The sequence below is a fragment of the Pogoniulus pusillus genome, chromosome 22 (genome assembly GCF_015220805.1).
Source record: "Pogoniulus pusillus isolate bPogPus1 chromosome 22, bPogPus1.pri, whole genome shotgun sequence".
NCBI classification, from domain to species: Eukaryota; Metazoa; Chordata; class Aves; order Piciformes; family Lybiidae; genus Pogoniulus; species Pogoniulus pusillus.
In genome coordinates, this window is record NC_087285.1 from 22,710,545 (window position 1) to 22,722,915 (window position 12,371).

At 55.8% G+C, this 12,371-nt stretch overlaps 1 protein-coding gene across 1 annotated transcript in view; it reads right to left on the reverse strand.

Moving 5' to 3' along the window:
- Window positions 1-7,125, reverse strand: part of JADE2 (jade family PHD finger 2) — a 75,787-nt gene extending 68,662 nt beyond the window's left edge. The window contains 1 exon segment of the mRNA XM_064161341.1: window positions 6,786-7,125. The gene's annotated coding sequence lies outside the window, so the exon portion shown is untranslated.
- Between the last annotated feature and the right edge of the window lie 5,246 nt (window positions 7,126-12,371).

Genomic DNA, 12,371 nt, shown 5'->3' on the forward strand with positions numbered 1-12,371 from the left:
CTCAGAGCTGGAAGTCTGGTACATGAACCAGTGGGTGCCTTAAGTGAAAAGAAAAAATAAAGGGAAAAAAAGAGGATTTAACTTTCAAAGACTCCAGTTTATCGATGTGGCTGGTGGCTGATCAATGCAGCCTCCCAGTCCAGGGCTTTGGGGAGCTCTGGATGGAAAAGGCTGCCCATGGAGCAGATGACTATCTGACATGCTGGGAGCTAAAATACAGCTGCACTGTGAACCTTGTGGAACTCCATTCAGTGCTGGTCAGGACACACTCGGAGCACTGTGCTCAGTTTTGGTCCCTGCTGTATAAAAATGATGTGGACAGGCTAGAAAGTGTCCAGAGAAGGGCCACAGGAATGGGCAGAGGACTGGCAGCCCCCCATGTGAGGAACGGGCTCAGAGAGCTGGGGCTGCTCAGCCTGGAGAAGAGGAGGCTTAGGGCAGACCTGATCTCCATGGAGGAGGACAAAAGGGAGGCTACCAGGAGGAGGGAGAGTCTCTCTGCACAAGGACTCCCATGGAAAAGACAAAGGGTGATGTGCACGAGTCGCTGTGGGGACGTTCCCATCGCCCTCCAGAAGGAAAGGTTTCCCCATGAGAGCAGCTGGAGGCTGCCATCCCCTCCCAAGGGAAGCAGTGGAGTGCCCTGCACTGGGCAGTTTGAAGACTCAGCCTGTCAGGGTGCTGGGCCAGCTCGTTTCAGCCACAGCATCACCTGGCAAGGCTGCAGCAGGTGCTCCTCGGGGTCCCTTCCAAGCAGGCATTCTGTGAAATTCCCCTAGCACTTTCTGAGGTGCTCTGTAAGGATCCAAGCTGCTCGGGTGGCACACACCCTGCTGCTCTCCCCAGCGACAACGATGGCGAGAGACGGGCGCGGCGTGGCCGCTCACAGCGGGCACCAGCAGCAGGCAGGCTGGAGCGCAGGCCAGCGCAGGCCATTTCCCCCAGAACCAAAGGCTAAGTGCCACGGCAGCAGGGAGGACGCTCCGCAGCGCCTCTTCTGCGATGCCTGTGCTGCGTTTAACTACTGCGCGCTAAGGAGTAAGACTACAAAGTATCACCGACACTGGAGGCACCGCAGCTGTGGGAATGCTCCCGGAGAGCCAAAGCCAGCGGCTGTCCCCGCTGACTCCAGGGAAACTGAGGTCAGCAAGCCAGTCCCATCCTAACAGCCACTAGGTTCTGCTTGGCCACAAAGAAACCGACGGCCGCACTAACCGGTTTACTTCTTTTTAATGGGAATACTATGTGAACCCTTTAAACTGGTCTGAAGCACAAAGCTGGAGCTACGCTTTCACGGATTCTGCAGTTCCTAAACCACATTAAACAAGCCGAAGCCAACAGGGGAAAGAAACACCCGAGCTGAAGCAAAGGAATGCTACCACTACCCAGTGGGATTTCCAGCGTTCCCACCTCTGCCTTTACAGCAGGACACTGACACCACTCCCCTTACAGAGGGGAGGAGGAGGCACAGGATTCGTGCACAGCACAGGTGTGAGGATGCTGGGACTAGTTTTGGCTCTGGTGTATTTGTCAGCAGATGTACAGATCACTACTTTGAGTGAACTTGGTCCTTGCGTCCTGTTCCTGTCCCGAACGATTCACTTTACAACAGCAGGAATTTATATGCCTGCACTGAAGTGGTTCACACTGCCGGTGAAGCAGTGGCTCTGCTTCCATACATCATTTTGCCACCATTTGGCAGGTCCGAGGCAGCATCCTCTGAACCAAACTGCATTTCAATTGCTCTGAATGAAATTCTGGCTTAAGCAAAGGACAGACAGCAGCACTGAAATGCAACCACTGCCTGGGGTGGGGATGGCACACAATGACCCACAGGTAATGTGTTCCTTGATGGGAGTGAAATTTGGGGCCAAAACGTCAGAGTTCAACCAACCCTCTCCAGAAAATGGCTTGCTTCCAGGCAGTGCTAAGGTGCTGGTTTCTGAAGGGCTCATCTTCTCAAGCAGACAGACAGTAGTAAACCACGGGGTAGTTAAGAGAGGAATTTACTGTAGCAGAAGGGTAATTGGGCCATTTCCCCACCTGGAGCACAGGGTTGTAAGCCTGACAGTGGCTGGGTGAACCATGGACTCCTGACATCCAGCCCAGGGGGACCCATCCCTCCCAGCCCAAGGCTGTATTACGGGGCAATTGGAAGCCTCTATGAAATAGTCTCTGCTCCCAATTCAATCTTTTGTTTACATTAGAAGCTACTGTCACCTTTCACCGACCCATTCCCCGCATGGCATCACTATTAAAGTCATAAACAAATAGCATAATAATTAGTAATACTTTGGAAAGGTCAGGTTAGGTCAAACTTGGCCCAAAATCCCGATTTTGCAGAGCCAGAAACGGAGAAAGATTTCTACGTATGCTTGCTTAAAAAAATCAAACAGAAACAGATGTGGGTTTCTTTTTATAACAAATTAACATCCCCCTGAAGTGCCTGCAACTCAAATCCAGAGGCAGAGCCTGGTGCTAATGACTGGAAAACCGAAAAAAGGGAATTGCTTGCAAACTAACACATGTTTCAGCACTGCCTTTGTTCAAGCTGAGGAAGCCAGATAAACGCTAAAAAGCCAGGAAGATGATGGCCCTCCATCAACCTAAACAAATGTAAATCACCAGGGCCTCTGACAAATTAGCAGCAAGGCTGGTGGGAAAACTGAGTTGATGGCTTCAGGCTGCGGTAGTCCTGCCTCTCAGCAGGGGAGGGTTGAAGACAGAGCTTTGGGAGATGCCATTTTGCCCAACCTATGTAACCTGGGAGTAGTGAAGGCAGCAGCACTGACAGCAGCACACAGAGATGCCCCCAAATCCTCTGCTCCCGTCCCACCCGGGACAGCCACATGCTCCCACGCACCCCCAGAATCCCACGACATTGGACCCTTCCATCATCCCTCCACACTGAGCAACCTGCTGATGCTTCCCAGCTTCCTGCAAACTCCTCTGTACATCAAGTCCACGTGGGCCTGGGAGCTGCTCCTGGCATCCCAGCGCCCTGTGTGCAAGAATGAGCCGCTGTGGGCAGTGCCAAGCAAACCAGAAGCGCACATACGTGCCTCTGCCCATGGACCCGCAGGGACCAGGCACAGAACCCTCCACAAGTCGCAGCAGAAGCAGCAAATCTCTCCTCATGCCCTGCCTTCCAGCGCTAACACCACTCCGGGAGGGATGCGGCCCGCGCGGTCCCCCCTGCGGCCGTCACCTCTGACGCTGTGACAGTTGAGCAACAGCAGCTGAACTGGTGGAGCTCTGTTTGCGAGCTGCAATGAGACTGCAGAAAAACCACTTTCCCTGTTTGTTCCTCCAGCACAGAAATAGGAACACGACCCAGAAGAGGTGCCCCAGCGGCATCCACACCGCTCCAGACAGCCCAGACCCCGCTCCCAGGGACCCCAGCCTACTTGGATCCCTGCTCTCGGGGACCCCTGGTCCCACAGCTCCTGTCCCATCACGAACATCACCCTGACCAGCCTGGGTGCTGCTGCCACGGACCCCCGGACTCCTGCTGCCAGAGCCTTTGTCCCACCATGCACGCTGCTCCAGCCACCCCAGATCTCTGTCTCCAGGGATCCCCAGTCCCAAGGACCCTGTCTCATCCTGTGCACCGCTGTAGCCAACCTGTAACCCTGCCCCCCATCACGCCCCACCACTCCAGCAAGCCTGAACTCCTGCTCTGAAGGATCCCCAGACTGCCAGTCACAGGGCCCGGCATCTCTCATGCACATCACACTCCAACCTGTCCCTGGATTCCTGCTTCCAGGGACACCTGCTCAAGGGGGACTTCCCACTTCTACAGCGCCTGTCCCGCCATTGCACACTGCTCTACTCAGAATGGAATCCACTCACAGGGACATTTGCTCCTAGGGACCCTCTGCCTGATCTTGCAACATCACTCTGGTCAGGCCAGATCCCTACACCCTGGACCTCTGGTCCTAGATATCCCTGCTCCAGGGATCCCCATCCAAGGGATCTTGTCCTCTCATGCACCACCACTCCAACCAGCCTGAATCCTTGGCATCCCAGGATGCCTGAATCTCTGCTCCCAGGGACCTCCATCCCAGAGCCTCAGTCTCATCACTTGTGCCCAGGTGGGCGACAGGGATGAGATCAAAGGGACTGCTCTCCATGCTTCCATCTCCATCTTAACTATTTCTTTGTTCTGTCCAGGGAATACAACCAGTTTTCAAAGTAGACAAAAGGGTGGAGACCTCGAAGGTCCCAGGCTTTGTAGCAAAGGACCACTGTCCTTCTCCAGCTGTCCTCCTTTCCCTCCTTAAACAATGTTGAGCCAAATGCTGCTATAGGAGGCTCAGAGAGAGCAGCAGCAGCAGCTTCCAAGGCAGGCACAGCCCCAGTTTCACAATCGCAGAAGAACAACCTTTTGGAGTTAGGGACAACGCAATGGCCTGTGCCAGCAGACCCGTCAGCAACCCTTCCACCGTGCTGCTGTTTCCTTCACCTCCCCCGGTAGCCTTGCAAAGGTGCAACGCCTGGAAGGCATGATCCTGGTACCCAGGACACGTCATTTTTGTGCAGCAGAGCCTGTCCCTGCAGCCGGGGCTCGCCCTCCCCTCTGCCTCCTCCACAACCTGCTGTCAGCTCCAACACCTTCAGTAATAACTCCATCAATAGCCCAGGTGCAGTGAGAGCCCCAAGCTCCGCTCTCCTCCACAGCAGCTCTGTGGAGCTGCTTGGCTCCCCTGGGGCAAAAATTTAATCTCATTTAAATTTGAAACAAAACAAGCCCTCCTTTACTTCCTGTGCTTTGCTTTTTTCTATATCTACAAGGGGATTTTCTTTCTCCTCTTTACTACTCACAGACTTCGCTTGCCTCTGCTGACTTGTTACCCTCTAATTATCCATTTTTTACTTCAACAAGCCCAGACAGAGCACAGGTAACCAGAAAGGTTACTGGGGCCACCCCTGCCTTGGGCAAGAGGGAGCGGACAGGGACAACCGGGCACAGCTCCTCACCTACTACCTCCTCCAGGTCTCAACATCCCCAACTCCAAGAAGAAGCAACAGGATTATGGGCGCTTCAATTTTTGTACTAAATATAATTTTTTGGTCACATACCCTATTTACAACTCTCGGGGACAACCTATCCACCAATTTCTCAGACCCTGATGTCAAGCTTCACCAACAGCCACCAATACTTCAGAGGAGCTGCGATCTCCTGCCTCCAGACCCAACACCTACCCTCCATCCTTCACTCTGAGCCTTTCGGTTTTTTGTGCATCAGTCTCAATTTTTCTAGGAAAAACAAATTTAACCTTTGATTTAACCTTTCTGCGAGCTATTTTTGCTTCCATCTCAAGCTTATTTTAACCTCAGTAGCCAATAAAAGCTTAAAGGTCAAACACCATTCCAAAGAACGGGCTCCCTACCCTTGGGAGAAAGGCTGAGATCACTGATTTCCACCACCTCTCCCAGCCCCAGGGCAAAATCTCTTCTTCGAAATGTCCCAGAGGGAAGAGGGTCGCCCGGCAACAAAGACGTAAATAAACTATTTTTCACTGCATTGCTGTGGGAATTTTCCTTGTGGGAATGCCCATCCCTTCCCTTCCCACTCGATCAGCGCTGAGGATGCACAGGTATGGAGACATGCATGTACTCTCCGTCAACAACTGCACAGGGTAAGCAGGACAGATCCATCTGCCCTCTTCCCCCTAACTACACCCAAGCTTGACAATTATCACAGGTCTCTCCCGCCCGGGCCTTTGCACCACTCCCCCAACTTCCAGCTCGCTGCCTCTACCCCCGGGGAGGGCAGCGGGGGCCCGGAGGGGCGGGAGGGAGCGGAGCGAGGAGCAGGAGCAGGGGCAGCAGTACCGGGCGCTCCCAGCCCGCATCCCGAAAGCGAAGTGGCAGAAACCGCTGCCCTGCTCGGCAGGTGGGGAATAGGCTGGAGCGGCTGCGGGGGCGCTGCGGGAGCCTTTCCCCGGAGGAAGGATGGAGCCCGAGGATGGAGGGCGGTTGCCCCGCGGGACCTCCCGCAGAGCCGCGGTGCTGGGTACCGGCGGCTGTCTTCCGGGTGATGCAGGAGTAGGGGGAGGGATGCAGCCGCCTGCCGAGCCCGGCAGCCCCGGGGAGGCAGCAGTGGCGGATTGGGAAGCGGCGCGGGGAAAGCCCCGAGGACCAGCGAGGAGGAGGGAAGGCATTGAGGGGGGGGAGGAGGAAAGGGATTGGGGGGGGAGGACAGGCGGGAGCCGGCAGCCGCCACGCCCCCGGGCACCGCCATCCTAGCTCCGCGCCCGCGCAGCGCTTATCCGGCCGGCCCGCGGTAGCGCTGCCCGGAGCCCCCGCGGAGCATCTCCCTCCATTTCCCCTGCTTGCCAGCCCGGGACCGGCACACAGCGGTACCGGCAAACCGCGGCGTGCTCGTCCCCACCCGCGGCGGGCAGAGGAGCGCGGCAGCCTCTTGCCGCAGTCATTAATTTGGGGAATAATAATATTTTTTTAAAAAGAAATTAAAAGGCGAAGCTGCGAGCCCAAGCCTGTAAAAGTTCTTGTTTACATCCCCGCTGCCTCCCTCGTCGACTTTAAAGCAAGAGTGACCAACATGCGCAATCCAAACCCCCCCACCCCCCTGGAAAACGCTGCACAGCCCCCGCCCGGCAGCCCGGGGAGGGGGTGGGGGAAGAGGGGAAAAGAGGAAGGGGGGGGGGATAAATAATGAAAAATAAATAAATGCCAGCAAAGCAGGGGGAGCTGCAAAAATCCCCCTCGGCTGCAAAATAAAGCCCGCTCCGGCCGCCAGCCCCCGCCGAGCCCTTTACCTTTGCCAGGAGAGTGTCCTCCAAGAGTTGAGGCTGTCTCTTGGGTTACGGGCGGGGAAGGAGGCGGGGGGCGGGGGGGATGCTCCCGCAGTCCCCGGCCGGCAGAGCCCCCCTCGGCCGCGCTCATCCGGTGTCATTGCCGGGGCCGCGCCCGGCCCGGGCCCTTCTCTCAGGAACACCCTCCCGGGAACTCCATGGATGCGGCCCGCTCCAAAGCCGAGATGGCCGCTCCGCGGCGGCCGGGCGAGCCCTGCCCGCCTGTTTTCTCTTTTCTGTTGGGTTGGCTTTTTTGGTTTTTTTTTGGTTGGCTGGTTGGGGGGTTTGGGTTTTTTGCTGTTGGTTTTTTTGTTTGTTGTTGTTGGGGGGGGGTGTTGGGGTTTTTTGTTTTTCACCCCGCACTTCCTCAGGCTCTCCTCGCCCCGCCGCCCGCCCGCCCGGGGCTCCGGCAGGGAGGCGGGGAAGCGACTTTCGGAGCGGGGACGGATAATGGTGGCGGTGCTTCCACACACCCCCCCCCCCAAAAAAAAACCCCAACCTCCCTCCCTTCTTTGCCTGCCCCGAATCGTCAATTTCTTGCCCTCCTGCGCTTTCTCCCTTCCCGAGGCGCAGCGGCAGGGCCAGGTGCTGCCAGCACCGGTCCCATCCCGGGCCACGCCGTCGCCGCCCCCCCTACCCCCGTTCCCCGCTGTTCCGCTTCTCACCCCCCCCGCCGCTGCCGCCGCCGCTCGCCGGGGCCCCCCCATGGCGTTGCCCGGAGCCCCAGCACCGAACCCCCGGAGCCCGCTCGCTCCGCTGGCCCTTTACACACACTCACACTCCTTTCCCTCCTCTTCCTCCCTCCAGCCCCCCCTCTCCGCCGCTCCCCGCACAGGCGTAGACGGCGCCGCTCCTGCAACCTTAAAAAAAAAGGCAGCTTATACTTAAAAAAAAGGGCTGCCTTTTGGCGCCATATTAATGACGTACTTGAAATTTGCCATGGCTCCTGCGTCAGGAGCGCGGCCGCTCTCCGCGCCCGCCCGGAGCGGGGCAGCGCTGCGCCAGCGCCGGCGCCCCGCGCCCGCCTCCCCGCCGCGCACTCGCCCCGCGGAGGGGCGAGGAGAAGGCGGCTGGGGGCGTGGGGCCACGTCCCCCCCACCTGCACGAGTGTGGGAAAGAGAGCATCGGCCCCGCGCCCCACCTCAGCAAAAACAACAAACCCCGAGCCCAGCGACGAACCAAACCGAAGGAAACCCAACCAAACCAAACGCCACGACCAACACCTGGCAGAGTCTCTGCGAGGAGTGGAGGAGGTCCTGCCCCCCCGCCCCCCGTCTCGGGGTGACCCTGTGTGTGCTCCCCAAACAGGCTCGGGGGGGCAGGTATTGCCTCTGCATTTAAGAGGTGATAAAAACACACAGTAATGCTAAAAATAACGGGTGGGAGGGGTCTGTACAATATCTGTCATTCCAAAATTCTAAAGTTTGGAAATCTTTGGAAATTATGCTTTGCATTGCTTTAAATCATCACTGTAGGAGATTAACAGGCAGGTTAAAGTTGGTCCTCCCCATCACAGTCTGCCACCATCTCTTAAATTTGTTGAGCTGGTCAGCTCTGGGAGTTGTCAGAACCATTGGGACCACAGCTGGAACCCCCACAGCTAAGTTAGTGAGATCCTCTCCACTTACAGATCATCCCATCCCACCTATCTGCTGCATTAAGGGATGTTTTGAAGGTTGCACTTATGTGCTCAGAACATCTGAATGGTCCAAAGTGAGGCATTCTGGACTGACTGATGAAGGTCTTCATCTACATCCCTGTTCTGGCTCCTTAGGATCTGCCAAACTTGAGTGAATTAAGCTGCACCTTTTGGCTTTGGCAGCTTGTGCTGAATGTTTCCTGAATGCTCCAAGACCTTCGGCTCTCCCAAGGATGAAAGCAGAGGAGGAGAGATGCATTGCTTTGGTCATTCAGGTTTTTGTGGACCTGTAACTCTGGAAATAGGGTCATGAAGTGTGGCATGGAGCAGAGCCTTTTGTAGTCCCTTAGATAAACCCACCCCAATTAGTCACTGGGTTTTGAAGAACAGCTCAGGACACATGACAGAAAAACAGAGTCATAGAATGGTTTGGGTTGGAGGGGAACTTAAAGATCGTTTAGTTCCAACCCTGCTGCCACACCTCCCACTAGGCCAGGCTGCTCAAAGCCTCATCTGCCCTGGCCTTGAACACTTCGAAGGAGCGGGATGCCTGATCCTGGCTGCTGACATCCCTCAGGCATGTGCTGGCCCAGTGCTCAGTCTACTCAGCAGCTCCCCAAGGAATGGAAGACTTCAGTCCCTAATTTAAAAAAGCTTTTGTTGGTAGGACAAGAGTGATGGACTCATGAGCACAGCCCCTTCTGTCCATTAGGTACCTGGGAGGGAGCTGGCTCAACACTCAGCAGTGCTGGCTGCTGGGACTTCACCTATGGATCCCACCTATGGGCTCCCACCCACCAGTGGATCACCTATGGATCCCACCCATCCATGTGCACAGGCCGCATTAAGGGATGTTTCAAAGGTCACTGATACCTGGTCAGAAGGTCAGAAAGGTCTCAAGTGACGCATTTCCTACCAGCTCATGGAGACTTCCTTGCACACCCATATTCTGATGCACTTCTTAATTACTTTGTCACAGTCTGTTTGCCATCTGATGCTTGCATGCCACAGACCTGCTGTGAGTCAAAAAAGAAGCAAATGTTTGGGCAGATCCTCATCCTACCTGCAGAACCAAGCACTGCCCATGAAGTGATGGGAAGCATGCAAGCTGTGGATACAGTCTGGCAGCAAGGACGTGATAAAGCTCTCCTGAAGAAGAGGATTCTCTCCTTGCCCTTGCCACAAACTTTGTGACAGTCATCACCCCCAGCTCTTGGGTGCTGATGGTTGGAGTGGCCACGTTGTGGGTGTGCATCTTGAAGCCTTTGCTTGAGCTGCTGACATCCACTTTGGTCCAGCTGGAAGCAGCAGGTGACGTGCTGTCTTGTCAGCTGCTCTGAGCAGGCAAGCATAAGGCTTCTCAGCTGGAGCACCCTGAGTTAGAACGGACCTTTGCCCATCCGTGTGCCACCCTGCCCTCGTCACCGTGGGTGTGTGGGTTGGCTCAATGAAGCTGCTGAGGCAGTGGTGTGGAGCAGTGAGAAGCTCCACAGAAAACGCCAGGAGGAAATGAATGGTTCTGTCTGCAGAGGAGCCTGCTGAGGGCCCTGCTCTGGTCCTGTAGCACTGGGGCCTTACCACCCTGCTGCCTGTTTCCCCAGGATTTCTGGACCTCTAAAGCAGGTCGCAGCGTGCCAAGCTCCAGGAGCGCACAGCAGTCCCTTGGTGCAGATGGGTTGCCTGCAGTGTTCTTGACATCCAGAAGATGACCACCTGTGGAAGTTCTGCATTAAAACCTGCACACAGGAACACTGCAGCTGTGTTGTCCATTGCTGTGAAATCCAAAAGTGGTCAGACATGAGAAGTGTGCTGAGCTAAGGCCTAGGATCATCTGCTGAACAGAAACCAGCTGGTGATGCTGAGCCCCTCACTGACCACCTCACGTGCTGCAGGCACGGAAGAAAAAGAGTATCTGGGCATGCAGTTAACATCTTGTTCTGCTTCAACAAACAGGTGTGGATTAAGTTGCACCAGCAACAAACCCCAGAGGTTTCTTCATTCTGAGTTCTTACCTGGCCAGAGGGAACCTCATGAAGTTCAACAGGGGCAAGTGAAGTCCTGCACCTAGCAGGGAATAATTCTCTGCACCAGAACAGGCAAGGGGTGACCTGCAGAGAGCAGCTCTGTGGAGAAGGGCCTCTGAGTGCTGGGAGACAAGCTCCCCATGAGCCAGAAATGTGCCCTCATGGCCAAGAGGGCATGGCATTAAGAGGAGAGTGACCAGCAGGTCAAAAGAAGTCACTCCTCCCCCTCTGCTCTGCCCTGCTGAGGCCAAATCTGGAGTACTGGGTTCAGTTCTGGGCTCCCCAGGTCAAGAGAGACAGGGAACTGCTGGAAAGAGTCCAGTGGAGGCTGCAAAGCTGCTGAGGGGCTTGGGGCATCTCTGTGAGGAGCAAAGGCTGAGAGCCCTGGGGCTGTTTGGGCTGGAGAAGAGCAGCCCCAGAGAGGAGCCCCAGAAAAGCACCTGTGGGAGGCAAGAGTATGGGACCAGACTCTTGTCGGTGGTGCCCAGGGACAGGACAAGGGGCAATGGGCGCAAGCTGGGACCCAGAAGGTTCCATCTGAAGATGAGGAGAAACTTATTTGTTGTGAAGGTGCTGGAGCCTGGAGCAGGCTGCCCAGAGAGTTGTGAAGTCTCCTCTCTGGAGAGCTTCAAAGCCACCTGGACGTTGTGCTGCTGGGACAGCTGTTGTGGGTTGCCCTGCTTTAGCAGGGGGCTTGGACTGGATGACCTCCAGAAGTTTCCTTTCAACCCCTGCCACTGTGGAATTCCGTGATCTGAGGCTTAGCAGGGTTTTGGCCACTCTATCCGCACACTAACAAAGCTCCTCCATGGATGCCTGTGTGGCACACGGATACGGAACACGGAGCTGACCCCTGCCGGCTGGCGACGCAGGAAGGTCGTGTCCAGGAGCCCCGTGGTGCTCAGCTTACACGACAGTGCCGTAGCAGCCGTGACGAGCTCTGACAGGCTGTTGTCAGTTGGTGCTTGCTAAGAGAAGAAATAAATCTAATAATAAAAACAACAACAGCAACAAAGCCTTTTGGAAGAAATAGTATTGCCCAAATGCTGCGAGAGAACAGAGCTGTCTGCACGACAGAGGCTCAGCTAATTGATGCTAAAACAAGCAGTTGTGCAGCAGGTCAGGAGCAGGATCCCCAGGGGAGGCAGCAGCCACCTTTTCCATCTCTGCCTGCCGGTGCTGGTGTTTGCAAACCTGAAGGGAAAAATCCAGGGAAGCTCTGCCAAGAGGCACGGGGTGGAACTGACAGCAGGATGTAAGGTGAGCACGGAGCCTCTCCAAGTTTGGTAGGAGCTATTCAGAGTTAAATCCTGTCCCTACAGCCAGCCTGTGCAGCTCATGGTGCCTGCTCCGCCCGTCCCTCGGGGCTGCTGCAGGCTCCGGGGAGCTGGTGCTGGCTGGCTATGAGGAGGCAGTCTGGGGGTGAAGCAGCTCAGCCCAGCGCCAGCATTGCACAACTGCTGGAGCATCTCCAGAACAAGCCTAGCAGAGAGTTCCTCTCCTCACACTTTGGTTTGACAGAACTCCTCCATGTGACTTGAGAGCAGTGAAAATGTCCCCGCAGGCAGACCTCATGGGAGAGAAAGAAGACCCAGAGCATCCGACCTTGTTGGCCAAGCCAGGTGACTGGATCACAGGATCACACCTCATCCAACTTCTCTGCTAAAGCAGGGCCACACACAGCAGGTTGCCCAGAATGACATCCAGGTGGATTTTTGAAGTCTCCAGAGGAGACTCCACAGTCTGTCTGGACAGCCTGCCCCAGCATGCCAGCACGTTGCCAGCAAATAGGTTTCTCCTTATGCTTAGTTGGAGCTTCCTGTGTTCCACTTTGTGCCTGCTGTCCCTTGTCCTGTCCCTGGGGCACTACTGAAGAGAGTCTGGTCT